The sequence below is a fragment of the Oryx dammah genome, unplaced genomic scaffold (genome assembly GCF_014754425.2).
Source record: "Oryx dammah isolate SB20612 unplaced genomic scaffold, SCBI_Odam_1.1 HiC_scaffold_29, whole genome shotgun sequence".
Taxonomy (NCBI): domain Eukaryota; kingdom Metazoa; phylum Chordata; class Mammalia; order Artiodactyla; family Bovidae; genus Oryx; species Oryx dammah.
This window is the reverse complement of record NW_024070213.1, coordinates 37,622,085-37,642,728: the sequence shown is the minus strand read 5'-3', so window position 1 is coordinate 37,642,728 and position 20,644 is coordinate 37,622,085. Positions and strand designations below refer to the sequence as shown.

At 40.3% G+C, this 20,644-nt stretch overlaps 1 pseudogene; it reads left to right on the top strand.

Annotated features, from left to right (window-relative positions):
- LOC120858002 overlaps positions 1 to 8,723 on the top strand; it is an 82,203-nt pseudogene extending 73,480 nt beyond the window's left edge.
- The last annotated feature ends 11,921 nt before the right edge of the window (positions 8,724 to 20,644 follow it).

Below are 20,644 nucleotides of genomic sequence, written 5' to 3'. Positions count from 1 at the left end.
TGTACAGTAAAATGATGATTAATCAAAAAAGAAGGGTTACCTTTGATTAAGGAAGCTAATTATGAGTGGCTGACTTGATGTGGGTGGGCAGTTCCCCTCTGCCATTCTATTTTCTTCTCCATGGGAGAGCTAGAAAAAGGGGCCATAGGAAATACCACAAAGAAGGAACCACTGCAGAACCTTTAAAGTAAGAAACTTTAAAGGAAACTTCAACTTCCACTGCCATCATCAATAAGCAATTTGAAAATGTTTCTTTGTCTACACTTTATAGCACATTTAATGGGCCTCCAAGTACTATACCAACATTAAATACGTTTCCAAAACTCCCATGATGGATTATATGTAAGATTATATATTATATATAATATAATCACCTATGATGGTGATTATATTATATATAATATATACCCATTTTAGGAAGGGGAAACTGAGTCAAACCTGAATTATAAGAAAGGAAACTGTCTTCATTATGTGTTTACTCCTGGAGTCCCAGGAGTAATTCTTTAAAAGTATTTAAGTATTTTAAGTATACTTAAGTAAATCTTAAAAAGTATTTAAGAAGAGGCAATGTCGACAGCTTTGGAACCTGGATGCCTGGGTTAGATTCTGCCTTCACATTAGATGAGTGAACACAAGAGAGTATTTAACTGCTTTATGCTTCAGTGTTCTCATTTGCAAAATGGGGATTATAATGATAATGTCGAGAATTCATTTTGAAGAATGTGAAAAGTTGTGAAAACTGCTTAGAACACCACCTTCCTTATGCAGTACATGTAGTATAGTAGCAGCTGTTGTCCTTATTTGTTATTATTATCATACTAACATTATAATGTATAAACACTAAATGGAAAAAACAATGTTGAACAGAGAAAGTTCCCATGAGGCAGATACTTAGTCTACTCAGCTCCGCTGCTTGTCTGTATCTGACTGGTCTTCAAAGGCCAGAGAGTGCTTCAGGTGGAATTCATCTTCAATTTTATCCCGAGATCCTCAGCTCCTGGGTATCCCTTTTCAGGTGTGCTCAAGGAAAGTTTTGGTATCAACCACTCTCTGCTTCACGTTGATGTACGGCAAAACCAATACAATATTGTAAAGTAATTAGCTTCCAATTAAATAAATTTATATTTTTATAAAAAAGAGCGAGTCTAGCTGTCCTTCTACAAGGGCAGTCTAAAGAGGTGGAATTTCCATGACTCTTGGCCACAACTGTCTCCTCCTTGGTCAGGACTGAGGAGAAAAACCTAATGTTGCAATTGGTTGATTGCCTCGTAATAGATTTTATTTTCTTGAGCTCCAAAATCACTCTGGATGGTGACTGCAGCCATGATATTAAAAGACGTTTGCTCCTTGGAAGAAAAGCTATGACAAACCTAGACAGCATCTTAAAAAGCAAAGACATTACTTTGCCAACAAAGGTCCATCTAGTCAAAGCTATGGTTTTTCCAGTAGTCATGTATGGATGGGAGAGTTGTACCATAAAGAAGGCTGAGAACCGAAGAATTGATGCCTTCAAATTGTGGTGTTGGAGAAGACTCTTGAGAGTCTTGTGGACTGCAAAGAGATCAAACCAGTCAATCCAAAAGGAGATCAACCCTGAATATTCATTGGAAGGACTGATGCTAAACCTGAAGCTCTAATACTTAGGCCACATGATGTGAAGAGCCAACCCAATAGAAAAGACTCTACTGCTCGAAAAGACTGAGGGGAGGAGGAGAAGGGGCAACAGAGGATGACTTTGCTGGATGGCGTCACCAACTCAATGAGCATGAATCTGAGTAAATTCCAGGAGACAGTGAAGGACAGGGAAGCCTGGCATGCTGCAGTCCATGGGGTCGCAAAGAGTTGGACACAACTTAGTGACTGAAAAACAGAAACAGCTTGTGAACTGAGCCAGAAGGCTGAACCACATTTCTGTTTTTAATGGTTGGAACTTTGCTCCCGTGCCAGGTTCTGTGTCCTTCACACTCAGTGACATCTCCTCATAACCTTGCCAGCGAGGGTGTAATGAACTAGCAAATACCATGTGGACACATTTTCTCAGCCAAGTTACCCTGATGTGTCCAGCCAGCTCCTCAGGGACCCCCAAAGTTCTCCATCTGCCTGCATCCTTTGAAATGTGATCTGAAAGTTCAGTAAAGCCGAATGTTCTTCAAACGTGCCCTGATTCACCTGTCCACATGTGGATCACTTAGAGGTAATTTCTACATTTGCCATCCTTATAAGAATGGGCGAGGACCCACTGTCTCCACCCTCAGTTCTCTCATTTGTAAAATAGCTATAATAAATAAACAGCATCCATCTCAGTAGCTGTGGGGATTAAGGAAGATAGAACATCTTTTATACTTAAGACTATATATATTTTTGTCTGTGTCCTGATTTTACTATTTTGCAAAAGAGTGCCTGACATAAAACACAACTACACATATTCAACTGTGCAAAAGAGAAAGGACAATATTTTTAAATAGTAAATGCCTAACAAATGTTAGCTGTTATGTCTGTGTGCTTGTGCATTCTCAAATCAGATTACACAGTTGGTAACAACAGAACTCATATTTTCTAACTTCTCTGTTCTCAACCAAAGTAGTTATACTGTGCTCTCATGAGATAATGTCCATTCCATTAAGCCTCTGCTTAAAAACATGCAGTTTCCTCTTTTCTCTTCTTGTAATGAAATTTCTTAGATTGTTTTTCTGTCTGTAAACACCTAGCCATTCTTCCATTCAGTCATCACTTTCTATACGGGTCAGTTCGCCTGGTGTCCTCGCTTTAGGTCCTCTTAGTGCAGTTACCATTATGGTAGTTCCTGTCATTACCATTTATATGTTCCAATTCATGTATATATATATGAAGCTCTTTTGCTTTTCTTGAATTTCTTTTCTACTATTTTCTGACCTCCTGAGAAAACTTCAAAAATCAGCCCTCCTTGCCCTAGAGTAAAGGGAAGCAGGTTTCCATTGGTCCCCAATGGGGTTCAGGGTTGGGGCAGGCTTCAAATCTTTTGTGAAAGATCCAGAAAATAAAGGAAGGTTTCTAAGGAGGAAGCAGGGCAGGTTGGGGGAATTTTCTTCCCTAGTATCAGAGAAAAGGAAAAGAATTGAGGAGATGACAGAGAATACCAGCAGGGCCCAGGAGGTTGCCCAAGAAGGAAGAGAGCTGTGCCCAGAAGAAGGGAAGTGGTCGGCATCCTTGGAGGACCCAGGAGGCTACAGTGCCCCATATCACCCAGCAAGGACTGGCGGGAGATAGAATCCATCCTGAGCTCTGGCTCTGCTCCAGGTAAGCCTGCCCCAGCAGCAGAGAGGAGGGCCTGGCTCCACATCCCCTTTTCTTGCCAGGTTGGTGGCCACAACTGCCGCAAGGACCTCCAAAATCCACACAGAACTCATCGGATGATGTATGGTTTATCGGCCTTCCCCCTCTCACCTCAGTCTCAGAGCCATGCGCCTAAGGGGAGGGCAACCCCCCATGGCAGGGAAGCTTCCCACTTAGGAAGGTGGGGGCACTGATGACAGCTCCTGACACTTCTGTCACTTCATTCTGTTTATGGCTTTGCCACCTGTCCTCTGCCTCCTCAGTCACTGGCCTGTGAGCAGGTGGGGGTGGGCGTGAGGGGAGGGGTAAGCGAGGAGATTTCCCTCCCCTCCCCTCACTCCTAGAACACTTCCTGGCCAATAGTAGGGGGTTCTAGTTAACCGTTTTGCTTTGGCTGAATAAATCACTTAAGCTAAATCAAATAAAGCATGGGAAATTATACAGCTTCAGATGAGGCGACACAAGAAAAAGAAATCCCATGAGATTCCAAGAACAGGACTGCTATATATCTCTGGTTATTTCCATCCAGTCTGTGGACTGACTGAGACCACTACCATTGCTGAATCCTGGTACCAGTAGTCATGACTAGTGGCCAAGGTTATATGGGAGTGGGCCTCCCTGGTGGCTCAGATGATAAAGAATCTGCCTGCAATGCAGGAGACCCAGGTTCAGTCCCTGGGTGGGGAAGATCCCCTGGAGAAAGAAATGGCTACCCACTCCAATATTCTTGCCTGAAGAAGCCCATGGACAAAGGAGCCTGGGCTGGGGTACAGTCACTAGGATCACAGAGTCAGACACTACTGAGCAACTAACACACTTTACCTGGGAGTAACATGACCGCATTGCAACCCCATGGACGGTAGCCTACCAGACTCTGCAGTCCATGGGATTCTCCAGGCAAGAATACTGGAGTGGGCTGCCATTTCCTTCTCCAGGGGATCTTCCCAACCCAGGGATCAAACCCGGGTCTCCTGCATTGCAGACAGACGCTTTTTCTGAGCCACTAGGGAAGCCCACAGTACAACACAGGGAAATATAAGTTTTATAACATTGAACTTGCTTTGGAAAGCTGGAATAAAATCTGAAATCTTTCTTACTCAAGTCCTTGCACCCTTTTAAGGGTGATACTCTACACTGGTATTTCCTGTTAAGGCATAGTGTCTGCTTAATGCAGGGGTTAGTGGGACATTCCTTGAAACTCAGATGGATCAGTTCAGTTTTAATAGTCCCAAATATACTCCCAGATTGTCTTGAAAGACTCATCATTCATATAAAGATAGACATTTTCCAGAATCATATAACTGTAGTTTTAAAATGGCAAAATACTTTTAGCATAAAAATAATATGTAGATATATTCCTAACTAGGGAATAGCTATAAAGCAATTTATAGCTATGTTACTTTCATTTTCTGTTGCAAAAATAACTGTTACTACACACAAGGAAAGAGTTTTGCAAAAGATAAGGGTCATAGGTGGCTCTGGTTGATCTAAGTAGGAAAAAAAAGTTATTGATAGGGTATTGGGTAGTTCACATAATTATGCACAAGATTAGGATACTGGCCTCATGAAATGGGCAGGAAGAAGAAACCGTGGTGAAAATAGAATCTATCTCTTTAGTACATTGCACCAAACACCAGATGCTACAGTTTCTACCACTGCTACTGCTGACAACTGATACTACTCACAAGAAACAAAGCTGTCCCTGATGTCTGAGAACTGATCTGCTCTGATGTGCACAGTTAAACCATATTGTTTGCTCACAGTAAAGCCTTCTCAGACAAGGTCCCTGTGCAGCACAAAATACTCAATATTTCCCCTTTGGCTGAATGAGTACCTACTATTTTGTTACTGTTTACAGCTTTATCCTTGCTCTGGTCTGCCCTCTCTGTGAGTAAGATTTACTGAGACAATCAGAGAACTGCCCCCTGGTTCTGACAGTATCCTATCTAGAGTGAGCCCTCCCTTCTATCTTACCAATCAAATTTGGTTGAAATTACCAACCAAAGCCCAAATCCTACAACAGGGTTTTTGTTTTTTTTTTTTCTAAAATCCTCTTACTGAGACACCCTGTGGTTCTCTGTGATTTACACACTCCCTCACTGCAATGAGTGATGAACTCAACCTGTTCAACTATAGATGTGGCCCTTGGTGTTGAACTTCCTTGGTGGCTCAGATGATAAAGAATCTGCCTGCAGTGCAGGAGGTTTGGGTTCGATCCTTGGGTCAGGAAGATCCCCTGGAGAAGGGAATGTCAACCCACTCCAGTATTCTTGTCTGGAGAATTCCATGGATAGAGGAGCCTGGAAGGCTACAGTTCACGGGGTTGCAAAGTGTCAGACACACCTGAGTGACAAACACTTGATGTTGGTGGCTAAAGGGCATTGACAGTTGTCATAGCTAGCTCCGTGCCGCTTACCACCCTCGATGGATGTTACCATCCCGACTGTCTCCATAGAGAATCTCCCATCCCTACTTCTCTGTGTCATTAGTTCCAGGTTCAAAACCCTAGGTGGACACATCTAATTAGCTGATGCTTATAAGCGAGGGGGAAATGAGAAACTGAAGTTTGGGGATTTCTTTGCACCCCACCAAATTTCATAGGGAAGAAATTTCCAAAATATGGTAAGTAAGTTCATAAAATGTCTTGGGGAGGGAGATAGAGAAGGAGGAAGGAAAGGAAGGAAAGAAGAAGAAAAGTCTGGATGTGTTATTTTTTAAATAGCTCCTATAAAAGGTGACACATGAGCTAAAGGAAGGAAGAGATTGCATTTTATTGCCCAAACCACGATCTGAGAAGATACCCCTCCCTCCTAGATACTTGGTGATGATATAGTCAGGAAACCAGGATGGAGCAGTAGCTATGCTGTCGTATGCTTTTAAACTCACTGTCTTTTGTAGGATTATGTTTGACTGCATAGGTCAACAAAACCGAAATAGGGAAACCAGATCCCTGTTCCTTTTTACTTGCTTCTCCATCATTCTTAGCATCCTTCAACATGCTTTTAAGGTGCAGGAGTGTATCCTTGTGATCCTCATCTTCTAATTTTTATATTCATATTTCAGGGAGGAGAAAGGAGGTGATCAAGGAGTTCTCATGCTCTCTTTTCCTTTCAAGAAGACTTCCTGGAAGCCCCACACAACATGACCTGGTATTTCTTATTGGGTCCACAAATGGGGAGAGCGATGCTGGGAAATCTAGGCATTCAACTGGGCAAAATATCAAAAGGAATGGGAAAATGAAAGACTAACACATACCACTCCTGGCCACAGCTCATTTAACACTTTTCAGAGTATTTTAATGAGCAAACATACATGAAGTGTAGTAACACACCTACTAGAAAAAATCTTGATCACCTTCAGAAACATATACAGCAAATTGCCTCAGCCAGCTCCCTGAGATGGCTTAGTCACTGCTCTCAGATTCACCAGTCAGCTATAAACTGGATCTTTAGGCCTGCTGTTAACCTTTTTCTTGTTTTCTAGATTCTTTTCCCAGAACTGAAAGAGGTGACAGACAATGTTAAGTCTGACTCCTTGCAACCCAATCAAGAAGGATAAAAAAGAGTTTGTTTTTCTAAAGATGAAAGTGAAATTAGAAAAAATTAAACATGTTTATTTCATTTCAGTTTCTGCCAGGATGTACATTTGCTGTGGTATACATAAATGGTTCTCAAATTGTGATCTCAGGGCCACTGGTGGTCCTCTATGTCCTAGGTGGTCCTGTGGCCAGTTACAAATACATTCTAAAAATCAGCCTAAATTGTGTTTCAAATTTATTTTAGTTTACTTGTTGCTTTTAAATCAAAATGTAAGAATCAATATTTTTAAATTGTAACCTCAGCAATGATTATTAATTTGAGAAAAGATTTCTTAAGATTTGTGTGTGTGTGTGGTGGTAGAGTAGGTGGTCCAATGGGCCTTTGCCCAATCTTCATGCTCTATGCTTGGAAAAAATCAAAAGCACAGAGTTTATCCTCTTCAGCTTAGGGTGATCCAGGGCTATAAGACTAAAACTATCAGTTACAGAGAACTCAACAGTGAGCTTTATGTCAAAATCTGGGGCAAGATACAAAAGCCCAAGTAGGGTCTATAGGATGAACTTTCTGCAGGAATGGACTACAGACAGGCCATCTCGTACTGTGGCTTGAAGTCACCTTATGATGCAATGTGCTGTGCTTAGTCGCTCAGTCATGTCTGACTCCTAGTGACCCCATGGACTGCAGCCTACCAGGCTCCTCCGTCCATGGGATTTTCCAGGCAAGAGTACTGGAGTGGGGTGCCATTGCTAGTAGATACCAATTCTGACTGAGATATATGTATTGGTGTGAGCTTGGCCCTTGGGCTTTAAAACTGGCTGCTTTTAATTCACCCTTTTATTCATTCCTGGTGCTATACTGAGCATCTGCTTTGTATTAAATAATATGTTAGGTCCTGGAAATATACTATCTCGAGTGCAATAAATTCCCATGGATCAAATTTGCAATACTTAAATAAATAAAAATACATTTCTGAACCATGGATGATCAACCTAGGTAGTGTCCTTAAAGCCCTTCTTTAAACAGCTTTCCTGGCCTTAACCACGTTCCCTTAAAAACTGAACCTAAAGCAAAGGCTTATGATCAGGTATTAAATTATGGGATGTGATCCCAGGCTGTAGCAATAAAAAGCAGAAATAAAGGAGAGCAAGGAAGGAGAAAAAAAATCAACTGGAGGATGTATTATTGAGTTGGCCTCCAGTGTGGGAAAATGGAACTTGATTCTGTGGAATTCTCTGAAGGAGTTTCATGAAATACATACCTGGGTGGCTTGCCCAAGAAGCAAAGTTAGAAAGCATTTATCCCGTCAGTTTATACCCCATTTTGATTAAGGATCACTCCACAGATGTTAACTTCCTTGCATTTCTGAAGTCTACACACAGAAGTACCAAGCCTGGATCAATAAGCATCCCATGCGGCATCAGAGAAGCCCCAGGACGGGAAGTCAAAGTAGGCAGGAAGATCCTATGCAAAGTACTCTTGAATTACATCAAGTTATACTTGTAGGATGTTAAAGCCTCCATGGAACTTATTGCTACAACAGTGGCTGGTTGCAGTAAAGAAGTTAACTCTGAGAGAGGATTTGAAAAGGAGCATATGAAATAGCCTATAACGAAAATTTCTTCATCATCTCTAGCCACCACCTCCACCACTACCAGCCAGCCCTACCAGGCCTTCACCACCATCTATCTTTCTCACAACCACCTCCATCATCTCCCTTACCACTACCACCACCTCCACCGCTACCACCACCTTCCAGCACCACCTCCACACCCCCAGCGAGTACCACAGTCAGCGCCTTTGCCTCCACCAGCAGCGCTACCACCACTACTGCTGGACTACGCTCTCATCTTCATCCCCCACCACCGTATGTAGCCACACAGACATTGATAGTGTCCCAAAACTCTATTTTCTTAATGTTGCCTCTCCGTGTTTGTACTTTAATAAACAGAGTCTTTAGTCCTGGACTAAAAGTTCTTATGGTAACTTAAATTAGGGAAGACTTGTTCATATCCTAAGTAACTGGAAAGTATCTAAAAGGTTTTTATGCTCTGCTACCTAATAACTTGAAACTGAAGAAAAAAAAAAAAAGAAACCTTAAAACTAGACTGTACATTTCATATCATCAGCACCATAAGATAGTACGGAAACAGAGGTTTAGACAAAATTTTATAAAAGAATGTTAATTGCAACATTGTGTAAAATGCTGAAAACAAGGGATAATCTAATTGTCTAACAACTGGGGAATAGTATGATAAATCACGGTGCATATTTGCAAGGAATGAATAATGATATGGGACAATGTTCATGTTACATTATCAATGAAAAGAGTGTGATATAAAAGAGCTAACCACCCAATATCTATCTTCTCATTCCCCCTTCTTTCATATTAAAAAAGCCTTGACTTTATCAGGGGAAAGGCAGTTTGCCCAAATAAAAGATAACCTTTGCTGTTATCCCTTGAATCTGCGTGTAGGGATGATGATTCAATGTCTGGAGATAAACTCTGCATCTTCAAACAGTGAGAATTAAAGCCACATGTTATGGGTGGCGCAGTGGTAAATAATTTGCCTGTCAATACAGGAGACACAGGTTCAATCCCTGGGTTAGGATGATACTCTGGAGTAGGAAATGTTAACCTATTCCAGTATTCCTGCCTGGAAAATTCCATGGACAGAGGAGCCTGGCAGGCTACCATCCATGGGATCGCAAAGAATCAGAGAATCAGACGTGACTGGGTGACTAAGCACACAGCGCATGGGTGGTTGACTGGGAAGCTGGAATGAGCCTAGATCACTGCCTCGGGCAGCTAGACCAGCCCTCGGCTGCCTATATCCAACCTTCTTTTGTGTATATGAAAAGCAAAAGCATTTTTGGTTAAGCCATTATGGTTGGGTTTCTGTCACATAAGCCAAATGCAGTAATACCCGCATGTTCTGCAACTTAAAAAAACAAACAAACTTTATCAGGATGATTTGCATGTCATAAAATTTGCAGATTTTGTTACTTGTTTTTTTTTTTTTTTTGATTCTTACTTAGCTTGCATTTCCTTTTTTAAATAGTACATATGGATCTGACATGTTCTTGTTAAATAAGTGCACAGTGTGATAGTCAGTGTTATCTATTGATTATTTCAATTTAACATCAGGACACAATTCCTCTGCCCCACGAAGTTAGGTGTAACCACCTAATGAAATAAAATGTCATTATAAGTTATAAAGTGATACTTTATATTTTTATCAAATTTTTTAATATAACTTTACAATATTGCAGTCATTCTGCCATACATTGACATGAATCAGCCCTGGGTGTACATGTGTTCCCCATCCTGAACCCCCTTCCCACCTCCTTCCCCATCCCATCCCTCTGAGTCTTCCCAGTGCACCAGCTCTGAGCACGCTGTCTCATGCATCAAACCTGGACTGGCGATCTGTTTCACATATGATGCTTTAAAGAGTCAATGTCTGTAGTTTAGCACTTTCTATCTTCTGTTGTGGTGACTAGAGCTGTGGTAGATAAATCAGTCTGGGTCCCAGAGACACAGGCTGATGACAGAGCACAGATTCTAGCTGATCTAAGATGAGTATGTACCATGAGTAAAAAATAAATCTTTGCTTATTTTTTGCTTACTGAGAATTTAAGATTGTTTTCTCACAGCAACATAACCTAGCCCATCCTGCCTGAAATGATATTACAAACTACAGCTATATCTTCATTTATTCAATCAAATTCATATTGATTATCATTTTGTCTAGCTTTAGTTTTTGATATCATCAGTTCAGTTCAGTTCAGTCACTCAGTGGTGTCCGACTCTTTGTGACCCCATGAATTGCAGCACGCCAGGCCTCCCTGTCCATCACCAACTCCTGGAGTTCACTCAAACTCACGTCCATCGAGTCAGTGATGCCATTCAGCCATCTCATCCTCTATCGTCCCCTTCTCCTCCTGCCCCCAATCCCTCCCAGCATCAGAGTCTTTTCCAATGAGTCAGTTCTTCACATGAGGTGGCCAAAGTACTGGAGTTTCAGCTTTAGCATCATTCCTTTGAAAGAACACCCAGAACTGATCTCCTTTAAAATGGATAAATGATACTAAAATGAATATTCTTATATATTTATCTTTATGCATATTTCAATATTTTTTAGAATAGTCTTAGAGATAGAATTTTGAAATTAATTTTATATTCTAATAGATATCATCTTATATTCTAATAGATATCATCTACTTGCTTCTTGGGGAAAAAGAAGACACTTGTTCCTCAGAAGAAAGTTATGACAAATCTAGACAGTGTATTAAAAAGCAGAGACATCATTTTGCTGACAAAGGTCCATAAAGTCAAAGGTTTCTCCAGTAGTCATGTATGGATGTGAGATTTGGACTATAAAGAAGGCCAACTGCTGAAGAATTCATGCTTTCGAACTGTAGTGCTGGAGAAGACTCTTGAGAGTCCCTTGGATGTCAAGATCGAACTTGTCAATCCTAAAGGAAATCAACCCTGAATATTCATTGGAAGGACTGGTGCTGAAGCTGAAGCTCTAATATTTGGCCATTTGATGTAAAGAGCTGACTCACTGGAAAAGACTCTGATGCTGGGAAAAATTGTGGGCAAGAGAATGGGTTGACAGAGGATGAAATGGTTGGATGGCATCACTGACTCAAAGGACATGAGTTTGAGCAAACTTTGGGAGATAGTGAAGGACAAGGAAGCCTGACGTGCTGTAGTTCATGGGGTCACAAATAGTCAGACACAGCAACTGAACAACAACAACTTACTTCCAAGGAAAGGTTGTGAATATTCTCTCCGACAAGAAAAGAGTGCCTGTATTCCAGCCATAAAAGCAATAATAGATACGATTATTATCTTTACTTTTGCTAATCTGATAGATTAAATATTTTATTGTGCTTAATAAGCTTCTCTGGTTGATAATGAAATAGGGCATATTCATATGCTGGGCAATTGAATGTCTTCTTTGTGAATTACTTGTTTTACTGGGAAGTGCTTACTTTGACCTTATGTTTCACCTCTTAGATTATTTATCTTTTTCTTCCTGATTTTAAGGAGCTTTTACTGTGGTATGAATATTAATCTTTATATTATGTGATGCAGTTTTTTTTCAACTTAATCTGGTATTTTAAGTATAAGTACAGTGCTCTTAAAATATTTTGTAATTAAATCTGTTGTTTTATTTTACAACTTCTTAGTTCTGTGTGTGGTAAGAATGCCTTTCCCCCCACCATGATTTAAGATTTTTTTCCATCTACTTTTAATTCTTCTATAATTTCATTTTTCACAGTACACATTTATAATTCATTTGGGTTTTTTAATGAATGATGGGAGCTAGATAAGACATCTTAATGTAGTGCTTTTCAAATAGCCTGTCAGTTTTTCCCATAGAATTATTAATCCTACAGATCCAAAATACTACCTTTGTCATAATCAAAATTAGTATGTATAAAAATATTGATTATGAACACTGTTTTGTTTCAATGATCAATTTTCCTATTGCTATCCCAGTACTCCCTATTTTAATTAAGGAAGACCTCCATAACTGTTCTATTTTTAAGTTTTTTCTGTTAATTATTCTTGCACATATTCTCTTTCAGATAAATCTGAAAAAAGCTCCATAAACTATCTGTTAGAATTTTGAGACTGTGTACAATTTACAGATGACTTTGGGGTCATTTAACATCTTTACAGTATTTGCATCTAAGAACACAACGTGTCCCTCCACTAACTCAAGTCTCCTTGGTTCCCTTCATATAGGTCTTGCACATTTTGACTGGCTTTTTTAATGGATTATTTTTGACATCTTATTTCCCTAGGTTACAAGACAAAATGAAGTCATTAGACTGAAGCAATTGCTTCAGTTAAAAAACTTTGATTTTATTCTGGCATTTAACATTTGGAGAAATGTCTACTTATTTCTTCCTCTCTACTCAAGCAAAGCATTATCTTTCTGTTGTGACAGTTTGGAACAACCCATAGCATTTGACCTGCACATTTCCTTTCATCTGATCCAGATTTATGTTCTGCTGCACAAATGATGACAGGATAGTTGATCCCAATTGGCTCCACTCTTCTTATCCAAATGGTTTTTGCCTTCTTATGCTGTTTTAAATAATGATTCCCTCTGAGCATGTTATTAAATCACAGTGAAATTCTTTTTGCACAACACAATGTTACATTTATATTAAACCTCTGGGAGCAGCAATATAGAACACATTGCACATATGGACCTTCAGGCAAAATTTAGGGCCTAATCATGTGTAGGAGTGATTTCCTCAATGGCTCAGCAGGTAAGAATCCACCTGCAATGCAGGAGACAGAGGAAACATGGGTTCTGTCCTTTGGCTGGGAAGACTTCCTGGAGGAGAAAATGGCAGCCCACTGCAATATTCTTGCCTGAAAAATCTCATGGACAGAGGAGCTTGGCAGGCTCCAGTCCAACGGGTGGCAAATAATTGAACAAGACTGAGCAACTAAACACTCACATACATGTATAGGAAGTGGACAGCTAGACTTATTTTAGAAGAGGCATCAGCATAATTTGTTTGTTTGTTTTAATTTTTATTTTTACTTTTTTTTGCTTTACAATACTGTATTGGTTTTGCCATACATTGACATGAATCCACCACGGGTGTACATGAGTTCCTAATCCTGAACCCCCCTCCCACCTCCCACTCCATATCATCTCTCTGGATCATCCCCGTGCACCAGCCCCAAGCATCCTGTATCCTGTATCGAACCTAGACTGGTGATTCGTTTCTTACATGATTTGTTAAGATCCAACAGGTAAACTAGTAATGGTGAAACAGCCATGACTGAAACAAATTCCCATTCATCGTTGTCATACTGTTGGGCTTTCAGAGAAAGTGAAAACTCTAAAACATGCTTTGTATTTTCTATTATAGCACAGTGGACTTTTGAAATGGTTACAATGATTTTTATTGAGGACTTTTCCCTCTTCTTTGTTTCAAATGTGTATTTGTTTCTGTATTATTGGAGCTCTGTAAATCCAAGTAGAATATTAAGATTTGATTGACTTGATACAATAGCTATAGCAAGAAAGTGTTTTAGAGGTTTTCATCTTTCTTTACTTTCCATCCATTTTTTCCTTTTCTCTCTATTTTGTTTGTTTCTTCTCATTTCTTCATTTTTCAAGTATAAATAGTAGGAGACATATTGATTCAGTATATTGATTCAGCTCATTGGAGACTAGAACAGCTTCAGATTTAAATTATGGTTGCATGGATAGAAATATGAGTTTTCTTAACTGTTGGCTATGACACAAGTTCTCAGAGGTTTCTGTATTTACCACTGACCTTTTTTCATGAGTTGAATTGAATCCCCCCCAAAAGACATGTTGAAGTATGAAGTCACATACCTCAAAATGTGACATTATCTGGAAATAGGGTAATTACAGATGTAACTAGTTAAGATGAGGTCATATTAGAGTTGAGTGGACCTAATCCTGTGTGACTGATATCCTTATAAGAAGACCTCTATATGAAGATGCCCTGTGAAGATGGAGACAGAAACTGGAATGACGCTTCTACAAGTCAAGGTATGCCAAGGTTTGTCAGCTGTCATCAGAAACTAAGAGGAAAGAATGGAATAGTCTCCTTCAGTGTCCTCAAAAGCAAAAAACACTGTCAACATCTTGATTTTAAACTTCTAGTGCCCAGAAATGTGAAAGAATACATTCCTATTGCTTTAAGCTACCAGAGTGTGGTACTTTATTATAGCACATTCAGTTCACTTCAGTTCAGTCGCTCAGTCGTGTCCGACTCTTTGCGACCCCAAGAATCGCAGTACACCAGGCCTCCCTGTCCATCACCAATTCCCGGAGTTCACTCAGTCTCGCATCCATTGAGTCCGTGATGCCATCCAGCCATCTCACCCTCTGTCGTCCCCTTCTCCTCCTGCCCCCAATCCCTCCCAGCATCAGAGTCTTTCCCAATGAGTCAACTCTTCGCATGAGGTGGCCAAAGTAATGGAGTTTCAGCTTTAGCATCATTCCTTCCAAAGAACACCGAGGGCTGATCTCCTTTAGAATGGACTGGTTGGATCTCCTTGCAGTCCAAGGGACTCTCAAGAGTCTTCTCCAAAACCACAGTTCAAAAGCATCAATTCTTCGGCGCTCAGCCTTCTTCACAGTCCAACTCTCACATCCATACGTAACCACTGGAAAAACCATAGTCTTGACTAGATGGACCTTAGTCAGCAAAGTAATGTCTCTGCTTTTCAATATGCTATCTAGGTTGGTCATAACTTTTCTTCCAAGGAGTAAGCGTCTTTTAATTTCATGGCTGCAGTCACCATCTGCAGTGATTTTGGAGCCCCAAAAATAAAGTCTGACACTGTTTCCACTGTTTCCCCATCTATTTCCCATGAAGTGATGGGACCAGATGCCATGATCTTCGTTTTCTGAATGTTGAGCTTTAAGCCAACTTTTTCACTCTCCTCTTTCACTTTCATCAAGAGGCTCTTTAGTTCCTCTTCACTTTCTGCCATAAGGGTGGTGTCATCTGCATATCTGAGGTTATTTTAGCACATTATAGCACATTAAGCAACAACTATACCCTGTTGAAGAGTGTCAATTTTGATCTTTCCTCTAGTGTGCAGATTTTGAGCCCAAGTTCAGTTCTTCCTATTTCCTCCGCATGCTTTCTCTTCACAGATGCATATCAGTGTACTCTAGAACCAGACATTTTGGATATGTGTTGTACTTTACTGCAGTTGGGTGCTGGTATTTGTTCAGTTGCTAAGTTACATCTGACTCTCTGCGACCCCATGGACTGCAGCACGCCAGGCTTTCCTGTCCTTCATTATTTCCTGGAGTTTGCTCAAATTCATGTCTATTGAATCCAGGATGCTATCTAACCATCTCATCCTCTGCTGTCTCCTGCTTTTGCCTTCAATCTTCCCCAGCATCAGGGTATTTTTCAGTGAGTCAGCTCTTTGTATCAGGTAGCCAAAGTATTGAAGTTTCAGCTTCAGCATCAATCCTTCCAATAAATATTCAGGGTTGATTTCCTTTAGGATTGACTGGCTTGATCCTGCAGGCTAAGGATAAAGATATTGTTTAGGGATTAAAAAATATTAACCGATAGATGAGCTACAATTTCTCGGTTAGTCATAAATGTAACTTGATATTCAATATTACCTTTTAAGGTTTATCTCCCAAGCCAATGGTTTCCTCCTAGAAAGAACCTAGTCCTCTTTATTTGCTTGAAGTTGCATCTTCAACTCCAGTCTGAACCATCTAGTCCCTACCTGTGTGACCCACCCACTAGGTCACCTAGATTCTGAGCCCTGTGAAATCTCTTTCCTTAGGTACCACATCATGGACAGAAACCCATTGGTCAGATCTCACACCTTGGATCACTTCCTGGAAAACTCATCTTTGCTGCATCCACCCATGCTCACTGTCATCCTCCATACTGCTAGCCTTCTAACTGTCTGCTATTTGCCTTGTTGTTACAATCTCTCTTTCCCAAGTACATGCTCAGTCACTCTAGTCATGTCCGAGTCTTTGCATCCCCATGGACCAGAGCCTTCCAGGCTCCTCTGTCCATGGAATTCTCCAGGCAAGAATACTGGAGTGCATTGCCATGCCCTCTTCCAGGGGATCTTCCCAACCCAGGGATCAAATCCGCATCCCTTACATCTTCTGCACTAGCAGGCAGGTTCTCTACCACTGGCACCACCTGGGAAGCCCAAGTATGTATTTGCAAATATGTAATTTTTAACTTGTTTAAACTCAGCCCAACATCCCATGTTCCTTCTTGGAGTCTTTTAACTGACCTTACAGCCCTATGTTCAAAAAGTGCACCATTCCTGGATCACCATAAAATTGATACCTCCAAATCCCCTGCTTTATTCAACATGCATGAGATTTGAGTTGGGTGAAAGAGCATACAGTTATTCCCTCCAGCACACATAGGATTGAAGAGGATCTTCACAACTGGAACATATAAATATTTCATGTGCAGGCTTCTTTGTGGAAACATTATTTTATGATCTATATAACCCCATGGGGTACCGTTTGATCTAAGACACATATGTGGCATTTTTAGTGAAGTCAGTGGAAATCTACATGGATCTCCTGATGGGAGGAATTAAATTCAGATAGGGTGAGATAATTTCACCAGATGCTATATATTTTCCATGCAAAACTGAAAATTGTAAATAGGAAGATTGGCAAAAGGGAAAAATACTTGCATCATCTAATGTCCTTCACTAAAATCCCTTCACAGATAAGCAATAGGCTTTCTTGTCAGTGGAACCTTTCACAGAAGGGGAGACAGTGTGAGCATTTTAGAGTTATTTAGATGTTGTTTTACAAAAGTGCTTTCTATCTCTAAGAACTCAGACTACCAATCTGTTGGTTTTCATTATTTCATAGACTCTAGAAAGCAGGAAAATCATCAAAGAGAAACAACCATCCTGAAATGGATTTCCAGAACTTACATAATCCAGTAAGAATTGTATTATTTTATCAAGTAGAGCAACTGACCCATGAGTGGGCTCCCAGGCATGGAGTTTAGGATGTAACTAACAAGGTAGCATGAAGGAGACAAACTGTGTATACCTCTTGCCCTAGGCTTCCAAAATAAAAGTGAAGCTGGCCAAAGGGTCCTCTGAGGCCCTGCCTCCAAATGACTGTGCTTCTCTGCTCTGTCTCTCACCTTCCCCAACTTCTCAGCTTCCCTAAGCCTTCTGATGACAAGACCCCAAGGAGCCGTCCAAGTGCTTAATTCCACAGCTCACATGTGAAAACATTCCTTCCTGAGAGATCCTTTCTGTTGAACTCCCACTTCATCCAGGAAGGTCGGTGGGGACAGTGCTTACAGTTTGATTGTTCAAGAGTGTTGGGTTGAGTCTGAGGAAATTACACATCAATGCCACCATGAACTCCAGTGTCTCACCACACCTAATTCTACGTGTGGAAATGGCTGGATTCTTAACCTCTGGAAAAAAAGGAAGCCCTGCTAAAGTCACCTCAGGTATGAGAGGGTTAATGTTGGAAATAGAGGATTATCACTACAATCTGATTTTGTAAATATACAACAAAACTATTCTATACATAAGGTTTGCCCTCAGGAAGAGCTCCAGACTCAGCCATGGAAAGCCCTCGCCTGTCTTTCCAGCTCAGACCTGGCTTCTCTCCCCGCCCCCCTACTCTGCTCTTCTGCCACGCTGACCACTCACAGTTAAGTGTGGCTTCAGCCCTTCCTTTTCCCTCTAACATTCATCTCAAGACCCACACTGCCTCCCTCCCACTCTAAGTAATCCTTACTCTTCTTTGGAAGCCCGAATTCCAGCTGTACAGCCCTTTCATTCTAAAATGTCCTCCTCGACCTCCCAGAACTCAGAGGGAGGATCTGTTTTAACTTCAAGTCAAGCACTTACTGCTTTGTATTTCTGTTCACTTGCCTGCATCTCCCACTAACCTGACACCTCCTTAAAGACAAGTGCTGAGTCCAGGTCACCTTGGTATCCCTAGTACCCTGCCCAGTATCTAGCAACAGAAGGTACCAATTATTATGTTTCAAATGAAGACTCTCTCCCTCTTCCCCTCGGAACATTCATACAAACAACATCATGAGGCCAATTTTCTCAGTGTATTATATTATATCTTCCCAGTTTAAGAATGTTGTGACTTCCTGGTGTCTATGAGTCACCATATTCAAACCAAAACTTGGACTAGAAGCCACAGAGGTAAGGGGAAGTTCAGATTAAAACAAAAAACTCAACCAAAACAAAAGACTCGCAACTGTGATTTTATTGTCTGTTAAATGAAAATACTATACATAAGCATTTTCCCTCACAGACTCTCAGTGAGGTTCAGTGAGATAACCCACATTTATCGCTTCAGTGGAACACCTGGAACAAAGTAAACAATCAATGTTAGTTCAAGGAAGGGTAGTATAATAGAGTCTTAGAGGTCATTTCACAGAGCCTTGTCCTCCTGCCCACTGCAGGAAGGGCTTTGGCTGAGGGTTGGGCACCCAGCCTCTGTCAGACCACCCAATAGGCTCAAAGCAACCCATTCCCAGTGTGGACAGTCGTCCTTATTAAAAAAAAGTCCTTCCTCCAACTGAGGTGGAATCTGCCTTTTGCACAACCATCCTCTCATTCTCTATGTAGAAAAGTCAGATTCATTTTCTTCTTACTGATTTTATTTTCTGCAAAAGTAACATGCAAACACATTCCCTTTCTTAAAAACTTAAACCATTACAATTGAGGTTCTTTTCCCCACATGCTTTTTATCCCCAGAGTCCACTTCCTTTGTATGTGGCAATTTTCTAAAAGCTATACCGCTGTTTCTCTCCCCCTTCTCTGCCCTCTCTCTCTCTCTCCAACCCTTCTGGTCCTTAAGCTAAACTCTCATTTCCTCCCTAATCTTATAAGATTTCTGTTATGAAAATCTCTACCATGCTAGGGGTTTTCTCTGACCGTATTCAAATTCCAATTGTCTATGTTCACCTTTGCCTTGCATCGTGATTTCTTAAGGGTTGTTGTGAAATGTCTATCCCTCCCTGAACCCAGAAAAGGGAGAAATAAAATTAATCTTTAACACAATCAGACAGTATTAATCAAAATCTAAAATGCATAAATCCTTTGACTTAGCAGTTATATTCACATAGGTACACTAAAAATACACATAATTCATACACATAGGTACACACTATTACTGAAAAACTAGATTCACTTTTTGGTGGATGTAGAACCAAAAAATGATTGCAAGCCAAAGATTGGGAGAAGGAAGGATTTATTATTTGCAGTAAGTAAGGAGAACACTGGGGCTGTTTCCCAAAGCAGGGTCTCCCCAAACAAACAAACAAACAAACTGGGGAAGTTTTAAGTTACGGGTAGCATATTTATGAAGGGGTTTGAGCAGTCCACAGAAACCAAGATTTAGTTGATTGAAGTCAAGAGGGTCAGAAAAGGTCAATATCATCATCCCTTTGGTTCCAGTTGAACTGGCAGTTAAGTGTGTCAGGCTAATCTTCACCTTTGACACAGAATCTTTGCTATTGCTTCTTCTGCCTGACGGCAGTCATTTATCTCTGTATTCTTTTGCTCCCTTAAGATCATTGGTTACTGAGAACTGTTCAAGAGCAAGCACTGTGGTCAGGCTTAGATCACAAAATGGCTTAGCCCAAAAATGGTTTTTCTTATGTCAAGAAAGCCATGTCTAGTTCTCTTTCTCTGGGGACTCCATACTCTTATCTACTTACAAAATAGGTGTGCATGTTTGTTTAAGTACAGATTTCAGTGTATATTCAAATGTTAGAGTAAAACATATCTGATAAAATAATGTTGATATGATTGAGCTTATTTGGTATAATAGCCAATGTATTAAGGGAATGAAGAAATTTGCATTTTTAGACTACTCCTGTTTCTGTTAAGATTTGAAGTTATGCAGAAATATATTTACTTGCATTTGCTTAGAAAATGTCTAGAAGTCTACACAAAAACAGTTAACAGTTGTTATATTTGGGAAGACAGAATGAGGTATGGCAAAAGTGGGGAAGAGATGAACTTTTCTTTTTCATTTAATAATATAGTGTTTAAATAATCTTTTGCCATGAACACATATTACTTTTATAGTTTAAATTTATGTAACTAAAACATTATTCCCTAATATTAAAGTATAAAAATCAACACTTAAGAGATGTAAGCAAAACAGTGCATATTCCTCCTAGTGTATTCCTCTGATTAAGTGGGTTAACATTTCTAAAGGACTATCTGTCACTCAGGAAAGGAAGGAGAAGAGTCAGCCAAA